Source organism: Bison bison, unplaced genomic scaffold (genome assembly GCF_000754665.1).
Source record: "Bison bison bison isolate TAMUID 2011002044 unplaced genomic scaffold, Bison_UMD1.0 scf7180017864048, whole genome shotgun sequence".
NCBI classification, from domain to species: Eukaryota; Metazoa; Chordata; class Mammalia; order Artiodactyla; family Bovidae; genus Bison; species Bison bison.
This window is the reverse complement of record NW_011494620.1, coordinates 6621161-6633773: the sequence shown is the minus strand read 5'-3', so window position 1 is coordinate 6633773 and position 12613 is coordinate 6621161. Positions and strand designations below refer to the sequence as shown.

The 12613-nt window shown below is 36.8% G+C and overlaps 1 long non-coding RNA gene across 1 annotated transcript in view; it reads left to right on the top strand.

Moving 5' to 3' along the window:
- LOC104985482 overlaps positions 1-9218 on the top strand; it is a 20237-nt gene extending 11019 nt beyond the window's left edge. The window contains exon 2 of the long non-coding RNA XR_824902.1: positions 6621-9218. This is a non-coding gene — a long non-coding RNA (uncharacterized LOC104985482). The remainder of the gene's footprint in view (positions 1-6620) is intronic.
- The last annotated feature ends 3395 nt before the right edge of the window (positions 9219-12613 follow it).

The window sequence follows — 12613 nt, the reverse complement described above, 5'->3', positions numbered from 1 at the left end:
TCACACGCTAGTAAAGTAATGCTTAAAATTCTCCAAGCCAGGCTTCAGCAGTACATGAACTGTGAACTTCCAGATGTTCAAGCTGGTTTTAGAAAAGGCAGAGGAACCAAAGATCAAATTGCCAACATCCACTGGATCATTGAAAAAGCAAGAGAATTCCAGAAAAACATCTATTTCTGCTTTATTGACTATTCAAAGCCTTTGACTGTGTGGATCACAATAAACTGTGGAAAATTCTTGGAGAGATGGGAATACTAGACCACCTGACCTGCCTCTTGAGAAACCTATATGCAGGTCAGAAAGCAATAGTTAGAACTGGACATGGAACAACAGACTGGTTCCAAATAGGAAAAGGAGTATGTCAAGGCTGTATATTGTCACCCTGCTTATTTAACTTATATGCAGAGTACATCATGAGAAATGCTGGCTGGATGAAGCACAAGCTGGAATCAAGATTGCCTGGAGAAATATCGATAACCTCAGATATGCAGATGACACCACCCTTATGGCAGACAGTGAAGAAGAAATAAAGAGCCTCTTGATGAAAGTGAAAGAGGAGAGTGAAAAAGTTGGCTTAAAGCTCAACATTCAGAAAACGAAGATCATGGCATCTGGTCCTATCACTTCATGGGAAATAGATGGGGAAACAGTAGAAACAGTTTCAGACTTTATTTTTTTGGGCTCCAAAGTCACTGCAGATGGTGACTGAAGCCATGAAATTAAAAGACGCTTACTCCTTGGAAGGACAGTTCTAACCAACCTAGATAGCATATTCAAAAGCAGAGACATTACTTTTCTAACAAAGGTCTGTCTAGTCAAGGCTATGGTTTTTCCAGTGGTCATGTACGGATATGAGAGTTGGACTGTGAAGAAAGTTGAGCGCCGAAGAATTGATGCTTTTGAACTGTGGTGTTGGAGAAGACTCTTGAGAGTCCCTTGGACTGCAAGGAGATCCAACCAGTCCATTCTAAAGGAGATCAGTCCTGGGTGTTCATTGAAGGAATGATGCTAAAGCTGAAACTCCAATACTTTGGCCACCTCATGTGAAGAGTTGACTCATTGGACAAGACCCTGATGCTGGGAGGGATTGGGGGCAGGAGGAGAAGGGGACGACAGAGGATGAGATGGCTGGATGGCATCACTGACTCGATGGACATGAGTTTGAGTAAACTCCGGGAGTTGGTGATGGACAGGGAGGGCTGGCATGCTGCAATTCATGGGGTCGCAAAGAGTCGGACACGACTAAGCAACTGAACTGACAGTTATTAGTGGTAATATTTATTAAAGAAGTATGAATTACCCTGCTCCCAACCCATTACAATAAGGATACTTGGAAAGGGATAAACCCATTTGTTTCAGTTATCTACCTTCTAAATAATTAGTGTGAAAGTGTTGACCTCAGATGATATATTAAATATAGTGTTCTGAAATATTGTTTTAAAATAATTTAAATTTTCATAGTAAAGGAAAGTTAGCCTATTCATGTTTGGAATCATAGACTTTTATTAGTTAAAGCACACCTATTTGTAATTGCCCCCTGGAGCTGCTGAGAACAAATTCACTCCCATCTATATGTGATAACCCCTTAAGTACGACCATTAGTGTTTTCAACCATGAGGACAACTGAACCTCTACTCTCCAAACATCCTTAGTTTCTTTAGTGGCTTATGATTTTAAACACTTCATACTCTTGGTTTCCTTTTCTGGTTATTCTCCAGTTTAACAGAGCCCATCTTAAAAAGTGACACCCCAAATGGTAGATCTTATACCATATATGGCCTGAAATATACAGGGGTTGGTAAACTTTTTGTCTAGCCATTAAAATGTGTGTATTTGAGGAACAGTTTAAATAATACAAAGGACTGGTAAATAATAAAAATGGGTATATTCTTGACTCTGTGTCAAAGAAAAATTGAAGAGATTTAATAAATAAACTTCACATTGAGTGAAGTGGTAAAGAAACTGCAGGAGACACAGGAGATGTGGGTTTAATCCCTGGATCAGGAAGATTCCCTGGAGGAGGAAACAGCAACCTATTTCAGTATTTTTGTCTGGAAAATCCCATGGACAGAGGAACCTGGTGGGCTACAGTCCATGGGGTCGCAAAGAGTCAGACACGACTGAGTAGGCACACACGATAAGTAAACTTTACGATGAGTAAAAAAATTTCATGGCTTTCTCAGAGGCTTTCTTGACTTGGGAAGAACCTTTTCCTAGAAGTTGAGGGGGACAAGAATCTATTGACATTCATTTCTTACTCATTTCTAGTAAACAGAAGTCAAATTAGAACTCTCTGAGCTCTAGGAGATATGACTGAGGCCATGTGACCAGTTCGGCTTCATACTACATTTCTATTATTAATATGTAAAAAATTATTTCTTATAGAAGAAATATATAGGGAAATAAGGAGAATAAAATGCCCCATGTTCTCTTTTGGCAAAGAAATGCTTACGTGTTTTAAACAAATTAACTTTTTAAGGCAGCTCTGAAGAAGTAATTTATTTTAAATAGGTGAACAGTTTATGGCTCTTATGGGAACACTTTTTCCTTACTTTTCTTCATCATAGGATTAGGCCCTATGTTTTTAATTTAAGTCCTTTAATTTTTGCTGTTAACATTTAATTTACTTGATGACCCCATACTGTTAACTTTTGACCCAGTGAACTTGGATGGTATATACAGACCACATAGCTAATTTTAAAGAAACCCTTAAAGAAAAATAATGTTTGAAGTGAAACAGAAGATTAAATTCAGGTCAGTGTTCCATGTAGAGAAGTAGTACACATATACTTAACCAAAGAACTTTTTTCCCCTTTTGGAAAATGTATTTTTATAAACACGGGGTTTTTACAATTAGATGTTTATGCTGTTGGCAAAACAACCCCAAACTGGTGTGACTTAACTGCAGTACTTCTAATAAACTGCAAAACCACTGATAGAGTATAGTAGATAGGAAACCTTTTCCTGACAAGAAATTCTTATAGCATGTAGCTAAATCTAACGGTCCTTTCATCTATCTCTACTTATACTCAGTGTCCTTTCCTATTATATAAAATTGAGATTCCTAAAGTTTAATCCTTAGATGTGAAAAATGTTAGCACATATCAGTTTCAGTTCAGTCACTCAGTCGTGCCTGACTCTTTGTGACCCCATGAATCGCAGCACACCAGGCCTCCCCGTCCATCACCCACTCCCGGAGCTTGCTCAAACTCATGTCCATCGAGTTGGTGATGCCATCCAGCCATCTCACCCTCTGTTGTCCCCTTTTCCTCCTGCCTTCAATCTTTCCCAGCATCAGGGTCTTTTCCAATGAGCCAGTTCTTCATATCAGGTGGCCAAAGAATTGGAGCTTTAGCTTCAGCATCAGTCCTTCCAATGAATATTCAGGACTGATTGCCTTTAGGATGGACTGCTTGGATCTCTTTGCAGTCCAAGGGACTCTCAAGAGTCTTCTCCAACACCACAGTTCAAAAGCATCAATTCTTTGGTGCTCAGTTTTCTTTATAGTCCAACTCTCACATCCATACATGACTACTGGAAAAACCATAGCTTTAACTAGACGGACCTTTGTTGGCAAAGTAATGTCTCTCCTTTTCAATATGCTGTCTAGGTTGGTCATAGCTTTTCTTCCAAGGAGCAAGTGTCTTTTAATTCCATGGCTGCAGTCACCATCTGCAGTGATTTTGGAGCCCCCCAAAAATAAAGTCTGTCACTGTTCCCACTGTTTCCCCATCTATTTGCCATGAAGTGATGGGACCGGATGCCATGATCTTAGTTTTCTGAATGTTGAGTTTTAAGCCCGCTTTTTCAATCTCCTCTTTCATTTTCATCAAGAGGCTTTTTAGTTCTTCTTTGCTTTGTTAATTATAATAAAGTTCAAAGCTTCTTCTAAATTACTTGATGTAAAGATACTTTATGTATAACTTTTATTTGCCCTTAAAACTGGATCTGGGAACTTACTTTTGAACATTTCCTCCCTAAGTATAAAATAGTATATGAGTCCTGTCATTTATTGAACTGTGTAAAATGCAGCTTAATCATTACTATAGATAACTTCAAATATGTCACATTTACTTTATTCAAAAATGAACAGAGAGTTAAGCAATAACTGCTGTGTGCTAACTACCATTAGGTACAGGGGTATTAACAAGGCTTTCTGGAAGTAGTGCCAGCTATATATATTTCTATATAAACATTCATAGAGCTTCCCTGATGGCTCAGTGGTAAAGAATCTGCCTGCCAATGTCGGAGACCTGGGTTTGATTCCTGGGTTGGGAAGATCCCCTGGAGAAGGAAATTGCAACCTACTCCATTGTTCTTGCCTGGGAAATCCCATGGACAGAGAAGCCTGGTGGGCTACAGTCCATGGGGTCACAAAGAGTTGGATATGGCTTGCTGCTGCTACTGCTGCTAAGTCACTTCAGTCGTGTCTGACTCTGTGCGACCCCATAGACGGCAGCCCACCAGGATAAGGATATGGCTTAGTGACTAAATAACAACATAAAACCTTCATGGTTTGCTACTAAGATAACATGATTGTTGTTCCATAGTGTAAATACTAGAGGGAGTGTTAGAAAATGTGCTTTTATTTTATTTTTTAAATAAATGGAAGTATTTTTGTGTAGTTTTATAGCCATGGAGGGAAATAATGAGATTTTGTGCTGGGATGTTATGCCTGGAATAGAGATAAGAGTCTTGAACGACTCCCTAGTCCCCAACTTGTTTGTACAGTACAGTTTTACTGGAATAGAGACAAATGGAGGAGGAATGGGGCTTCTATGTATGTGTATATATGTAAAAGTGTGAAATGGAAAACTAGGAAAGGGGAGGGAGATGAGAAACTCAGTGAAGACATACTGAATATGGAAGATTAAATGCCAGTGGGGTATCCACTTAGAGAAGTTCACTAGGGAGCTCGGCGTCTGTGTGTCTCAGGCTGAGGAGAAAGGCCTGGCTGAAGGCAGATATCATTAAATAGGTGATAGTTAAAATCAGGGGATGCCATTGCTCACAGAGATGGAATTTATGGAGAGGAAATGAGAACCAGCATTATAAATGGACAAATTAAGAGGAGGAAGATAAAGAACCGATAAGAAATAGCAGAGGAAGGGAAGGGAGCACCAACTGAGCTGTGCTTGTGAAGCCGATGGGCGAGAAGATTCAGAAGGAAAGAAGTCAGGAGGGTCAGACAGTAAACACGAGTGGAATAAACTGAAAAACAAGACGGCAGTTTTGTTATTAGTATTGTTTGCCAGAATGTTTGCAGTGCACATTCAGTGTACTGATGGAGGCAGAATTCTGTTTGTGTTGAGTTTAAAAGTATATTAAAATTGAGAGAGGTTATATTAAATTTATATTATTCCAAGTCTCCTCAGCTCTCTCTCTCTTTTTTTTGGTCACGCCATGCAGCTTGAGGAATCTTAGTTCCTTGAGCAGCGATCAAACCCAGGGACCCAGCAGTGAAAGCGCTGAGTCTTAACCACTGGACTGCCAGGGAATTTCCAAAACTTTTCATCTCTTACTCAGAATTAAAGAATGATAGTTGTAGGGAGGAAGTTAAAAGATGGAGGAGATTCTACAGTGAAAAGAGTTTAACATATTTATAAAATGTGAGGAAGAGACAGCAGAGAGGAGAGATTAAAAAGAGAAGGGATTAAAAAAAATAGGAGGGATAAAGGTAAAGCAAGACCTTAAGAGATGAGGAAATATTCAATACTGAAACGGGATCAAGGGTGTAAGTAGAGGAACTGAGCTGGAAAAGGAAAGGAAGAATACTTCTTCCTCTGAGATTAGAGAGGAGGCAAAGATGGTTACATGTGTAACTTAAATTGTGGGACTGAAATGGAGATTCATGGCTGATACTTTTGATTTTTTTTTTTTTGATAAAGGATACAAAAAAGATAAACACATAGGTGAGCTTGAGTAAAAATATAATACATGCTATAAAGAATGGGAGAGGGAGCAAGGTTATAAGCAGGAGAGATTGATGAGCCTGGGAATCTAGGCTGGATAGGAAATGATGTGAAGGTACGTGAAAGATTGTGGTTTGAAGGAAAATGGAATAGTTGAGAATTGAGATTATAAAAGGTAAAAAGCAGGTGTTAAGGGAGTACCTGGAGTGAATAAATTTTCACACCTGTTTTTTGTTCATATGTATTTCTGAGGAAAAGGTATTCAACTATAATATACTTTAATGACTGAATAAGTATTCTGTTATAGAATATTAGGTTGTAAAATAAGCAGTTTCTTATTTGGGAGTCTTTATTGATTCCTGCCAATTTTTCTCTACTGCTAAAAGGAACAATAAAATAATTAAGTTTTTGACTTATTTACTTAGAATGCAATCTTAGAATTGGATTTTCTGGTAGGTCTTCATAATGAGCCTTTTTATTTTTGGGCTTCCCTGGTGGCTCAGATGGTAAAGAATCTGCCTGCAATACAGGAGACCAGGGTTCGATCCCTGAATTGGGAAGATCCCCTGGAGATGGGAATGACTATCCACTCCAGTATTCTTGCTTGGAGAATTTCATGGACTGAGGAGCCTGGTGGGCTACAGTCCATGGGGTCTCAAAGAGTCAGACGTGACTGAGCGACTAACACTTTTTCTATCTTTATTTTAGGCCTATTTCTAACAGGCTTGTTTATGTGCATTCTTACTCTATCCTGGACTGGAATCAGAAAATTGGACAATGTTGCAGGTTCTGATTGATGCAGGCACACTGACCAGCCAAAGTGAGAACTGGTAAGTAAAAGTTCTCCTTCATGGGAATAGTGATGGGTGTTTTAAAAACTTGGAATCAAGTATACTTTTTATGAGTACAATAAGAAATGATTCATGAGCTGAATAACAGGATATAGTGGTCAATTTAGAAATACATATTCAAATTAAATAAAAATCTCTATGAATAACCTACATTTGTTGACAGCATCCAATTTTAGGAAAGGTTTTAAAAAATCACGAATAATATCAAAGTCACTGCTCCTCAGACTTTTCCACAAAAGTTTGGTTAATAGCAGAGAAGAGTGAATACCTGCCCCAAAATCTGGGTCCCAAGATAGAATTTTCTTTTTTTTTTTTTTAAATTTTCTTTAGTTTTGCACTGTGTCTTAAATTTAAAATGAAAGTACATTATATACCATAATAGTCCTATGGTTAATATAAATATAATGCTTATAATTTTTTTCAAAATCTCTGAGTAAAATAGATATTTTAGAAGATGATCCAAGTTTATTCAACTTTTAAAACCCTGGAATACTTAAAGTTCCAATTGCCCAAAGCTGGACTTGTACAGGCAAGGTTCTAGGCTATTTCATGGTTGTACAATACATTCGTTTTCAGTTCTTTCTCCTACAGTTTAGCCAAGGCTATTTATAGTAGTATATGGCAGGGAATCGATTAATTAATGTTTACCCACATTGAAACTGAGAGTGTTACAGAAACTGAAAATTCACAGAGTGAAATTTCAACAGACTACACTACAAGAAATGTTAAAGAAGTCCTTCAGACAGAAGAGAAATGATACCAGGTGAAAAGACAGATTTACACAAAGGGATGATGAGCACTGGAAAAGGTAACTACGTAAGATTTTTTTCTATTTACTTCTCTTTTAAGATAATCAACTGTTTTAAAAAAAATAATACATTATGGGGGTTACAACATGCACAAGTAAAATATATGAAAACAATAATAGCATAAAGTCCAGGAAGGGAAAAATAAGAGTATGATATTTGCTGTACATATAGTAGTGTAATATCACTTGGAAGTAGACTGATAAGTTATATATACAGACTATAAACCCTAAAACAACCAGTAGAATAATAAAACAATATTAGATAGTAAGCCAACAAATGAGAAAAAATGGAACCATAAGAAATTCAATCTGAAAAAAGGCAGAAAAAGGAAAAAAGGAACAATAAACAAATGGAACATAGGGTAAATAGAACAAACAGAAAACAGCAAGATGATAGACTTAAATCTAAGCATATCAATCATCACATTAAATGTAAGTGATCTAAAAATCCTCATTAAAAGGCAAAGATTATCAGATTGGATAAAAGCAAAACACTTTATATACAAAACAATGTTAAGAATGAAAGGATGGAAAATACCATGCTGATGCTGACATTAGTCAAAAGAAAACTGGTGTGGCCAGATTAACATAGCAAAAGAAGTAAGATTTCAAAGTGAAAAATATTACAAGAGATAATGAGTGTCATTTCATGATAATAAATGGGCCAGTTAATCAGGAATACATAACAATCCTAAATGTTTATTCCCTAAATAACAGTTGGTTCACAATATATGAAGCAAAAACTGATAGAACTGCAAGGAGAAAAAGAAAAATCTACGATTATAGTCAGAGATTTCAGTATGCCTCTTTTAATAATTGCTTGAAAAAGTTGAAGCCTAACAAGGATGTAATAAACTTAAATAACACTATCCAGCAATATTACCTAATTGACTTCCTAGAACATTCCACTTAAAATAGCAGAATACACATTCCCTTTCAAGTATACATGAAACGTTTACCCAGAGTGAGCATATTCTAGGCCAGGGGTCAGCGAACTATCAGCCGTACTGCCAAATCTAGCTTGGTTTTATATTGCCCTGTGAACTAAGAATGGTTTTCATATTTTGAAAGGTTTCTTGGAAAAACAAAAAAATTTTGACAGAGTTTTTGGCCTGCAAAGGTTAGAATATTTACTTCCTGACCCTTTACAGAAAAAGTTTTCTGATCTCTGTTTTAGGTCATAAAATATGTCCCAGTATATTTTAAAGTAGCCAAATCATGCAAAGTATATTATGGCCACAAAGGAATTAAATAAGAAATCAGTAACAGAAAGCTAACTGGAAAATCCCTAATATTTTGAAACAAATATAATCTATTGATTAAAGGACTCAAAAGTGAAATCAGAAAGTGTTTTGAACTGAAGGAGAATAAAAATACATTATTGAATTCTGAATAAATGAAATGCCTGTATTAGAGTATACCAAAAAAAGAAACCCTCAAAGCAATGACCTCAACTTAAGAAGAGCAAATTAAACACAAAGAAGCAAAAAAAAAAAAAAATCACGAAATAAATTAGATTGAAGTGGAAATCAATGAAATGGAAAACAAAAATCAATTGAGAATATCTGTGTGATGAAAGCTTGGTTCGTTGAGGTCAGTAAAACTGATAAACCTTTAGCCAGACTGGTCGGGGAAAAAAAAAAAAAAGATAAGACACATATCAGGAAGATTGGTAATCGGGAATAAGAGAGGTGACATCATTACAAATTCTACAGGTACTTAAAGGATAATAAGGGAATATTATGAACAACTTTAGGCAAACAACAATAGCAATTTAGATGAAATGGCCAAAGTCCTTGAAAGATTACAAATTACCAAGCTTACTCAAGAAGAAATAGATATAATAGAAGAAATAGATAACCTGAATTGTAATTTTTCTGTTGAATTATTAGTTTAAAACATTCCTACAGGGACTCCCCTGGTGGTCCAGCGGTAGAATCCACCTTGCAATGCAGAGAACAGAGGTCCAGTCCCTAGTGGGGAAGTCAGATCCCGCACGCCTCAGAGCAACTAAGCCCACACCACAACTACTGAACCTGATGCAGCCAAATAAATAAGTAATTTATATACTGGAGAAGGAAATGGCAACCCACTCCAGTACTCTTGCCTAGAAAATTCCATGGATGGAGGAGCCTGGGGGCTATAGTCCACAGAGTCGCAAAGAGTCGGACACGACTGAGCGACTTCACTTTACTCACTTTTCACTTTATATAAATACATTCCTACAAAGAAAACTGGTGCATAGGGCTTCACTGACAAATCCTTCCAAAACATTTAGGAAAAGAAAAATAATACCAGTTACACATAAACTCTTACAGAAAAGTGAAGAGGAGAGAATACTTCCAAACTTGTTCTTGGAGGCCAGCATTACCCTGATACTCAAACACTATGAAGACATAACAAGAAAACTCAGGCCAGTCTTCCTCATACACATAAATTGAAAAATCCTAAACAAAATTTCATCAAATAAAATCCAACCATATATAAGAAGGATAGTATTATTATTTGGTTTATCTCAAGAATGTAGGATTGGTTTTAACATTCAAAAATCAATGAGTATAATTCACCATTTTAAACTAAAAAAGAAAAACTGATCATCTTAATAGATGCAGAAAAAATGTGTGACAAAACCCAGTATTCATCCCTGATTTTAAAAAACTCAGCAAACTTGGAATGCAAGGATATTTCTTCAGTCAGATAAAAGGTATCTACACAAAACGTGAAATAACCTTATATCTACTGACGAAAGATGGCATGCTTTCTCCCTGAGATTAGGAACAATACAAGGACTTCTGCCCTTACCACTTTTACTCAGTATTAGAAGTTCTGACCAGTATAATCAGGAAGGAAAAAAAAAATTTAGATTGGAAAAGAGGAAATAAAACTGATATAATCATCCATCTAGGAGGATTCCCAGGTGGTTCAGTGGTAAAGAATCTGCCTGCAATGCAGGAGATGCGGGTTTGATCCTTCAGTTGGGAAGATCTGGAGAAGGGAATGGCAACCTTCTCCAGTATTCTTGCCTGGGAAATCCCATGGCCAGAGGAGCGTGACAGGCTGCAGTCCATAGGGTCACAAAGAGTCGGACTGAGCAACTAAACAACAATAAATCATGCATCTCTTCCACTTGGTGGAACTGATGAAGAGCTACTAGGATAACTTGAGTTTAGCAAGACAGTGGGATATAAAATCAATATATAATAATCATTTATATTTCCACATTCTAGCAGCAAACAATTGAAAATGGAAATGTGAAAAATACACAGCATTTACAGTAGCATAAAAAATAAGTTCTTATGAATAAATCTGAAAAAAAGCACTAAAGTCCTAAAAACTGAAAAGAGCAAACAGCGCTAAGAAGAATTAAAGATGACTTAAGTAACTGGAGAGATTTACCTGACTCATTGGTTTATATTAATATGTCTGTTCTCAAATTGATCTAAAGGTTCAATACAATTCAAATCAAAATTCTAGTAGGCTTAAAAGTTAAGCTGATTCTAAAATTAATTCATATAGAAAAGCAAAAGATCTGGGATAGCCAAACAATTTTTATTTGTTTGTTTATGTATTGTTTTTAGATAACTTTTGGAGGCAAAGTAGATTATTAGTTAAGAAAAGTAGCATTGGAATCAAACAGATCTGGACTTAAATCCTAGCTCTGCCTACTTACTATCTACAGATAATCCAGGGAAACAAAGTCTTTTAATTTTATTCATTAAGTTTATTATTCTCACTCACTAAGGGGTCTGCTAAAAAGGAGAGAATGTTTAGTAAAGGGCATCTTTGACCTGAAGGAAAGATTCCAAAGCCGGGTTACTTCTTTTGAAATTGCTACCTCATCATACACAGCCATTTGATGTTGTTTATTGCATTCCCTTTTTAGCCCATAGGGTTTCAATCTGTTTTTTATATAATACTGATTTTCACATGTACATCAACAGGCCCAATAGGTTATCAGGAAAGCTTGAGTCCTCTGTCTTCTAGTGATATCCTGCTTAGATCTGACATTAGTTTCATTTTTTCCTTCAAGCTATTTTTTCCAAATTTCTTGGCTATTGTTGGTGATAACACATATTTTGGAACCTTCAAACTTGCGATCTTAGGTTATGTCTTTCTTTCTTTTTTTTTTTTTAATTTTTTTATTTTTTTTAAATTTTATTTTTAAACTTTACATAATTGTATTAGTTTTGCCAAATATCAAAATGAATCCGCCACAGGCATACATGTGTTCCCCATCCTGAACCCTCCTGCCTCCTCCCTCCCCACACCATCCCTCTGGGTCGTCCCAGTGCACCAGCCCCAAGCATCCAGTATCGCGCATCGAACCTGGACTGGCAACTCGTTTCTTACATGATATTCTACATGTTTCAATGTCACTCTCCCAAATCTTCCCACCCTCTCCCTCTCCCACAGAGTCCATAAGACTGTTCTATACATCAGTGTCTCTTTTGCTGTCCCGTACACCAGGTTATTGTTACCATCTTTCTAAATTCCATATATATGCGTTAGTATACTGTATTTATGTTTTTCCTTCTGGCTTACTTCACTCTGTATAATAGGCTCCAGTTTCATCCACCTTATTAGAACTGATTCAAATGTATTCTTTTTAATGGCTGAGTAATACTCCATTGTGTATATGTACCACAGCTTTCTTATCCATTCATCTGCTGATGGACATCTAGGTTGCTTCCATGTCCTGGCTATTATAAACAGTGCTGCGATGAACATTGGGGTACACGTGTCTCTTTCCCTTCTGGTTTCCTCAGTGTGTATGCCCAGCAGTGGGATTGCTGGATCATAAGGCAGTTCTATTTCCAGTTTTTTAAGGAATCTCCACACTGTTCTCCATAGTGGCTGTACTAGTTTGCATTCCCACCAACAGTGTAAGAGGGTTCCCTTTTCTCCACACCCTCTCCAGCATTTATTATTTGTAGACTTTTGGATCGCAGCCATTCTGACTGGTGTGAAATGGTACCTCATAATGGTTTTGATTTGCATTTCTCTGATAATGAGTGATGTTGAGCATCTTTTCATGTGTTTGT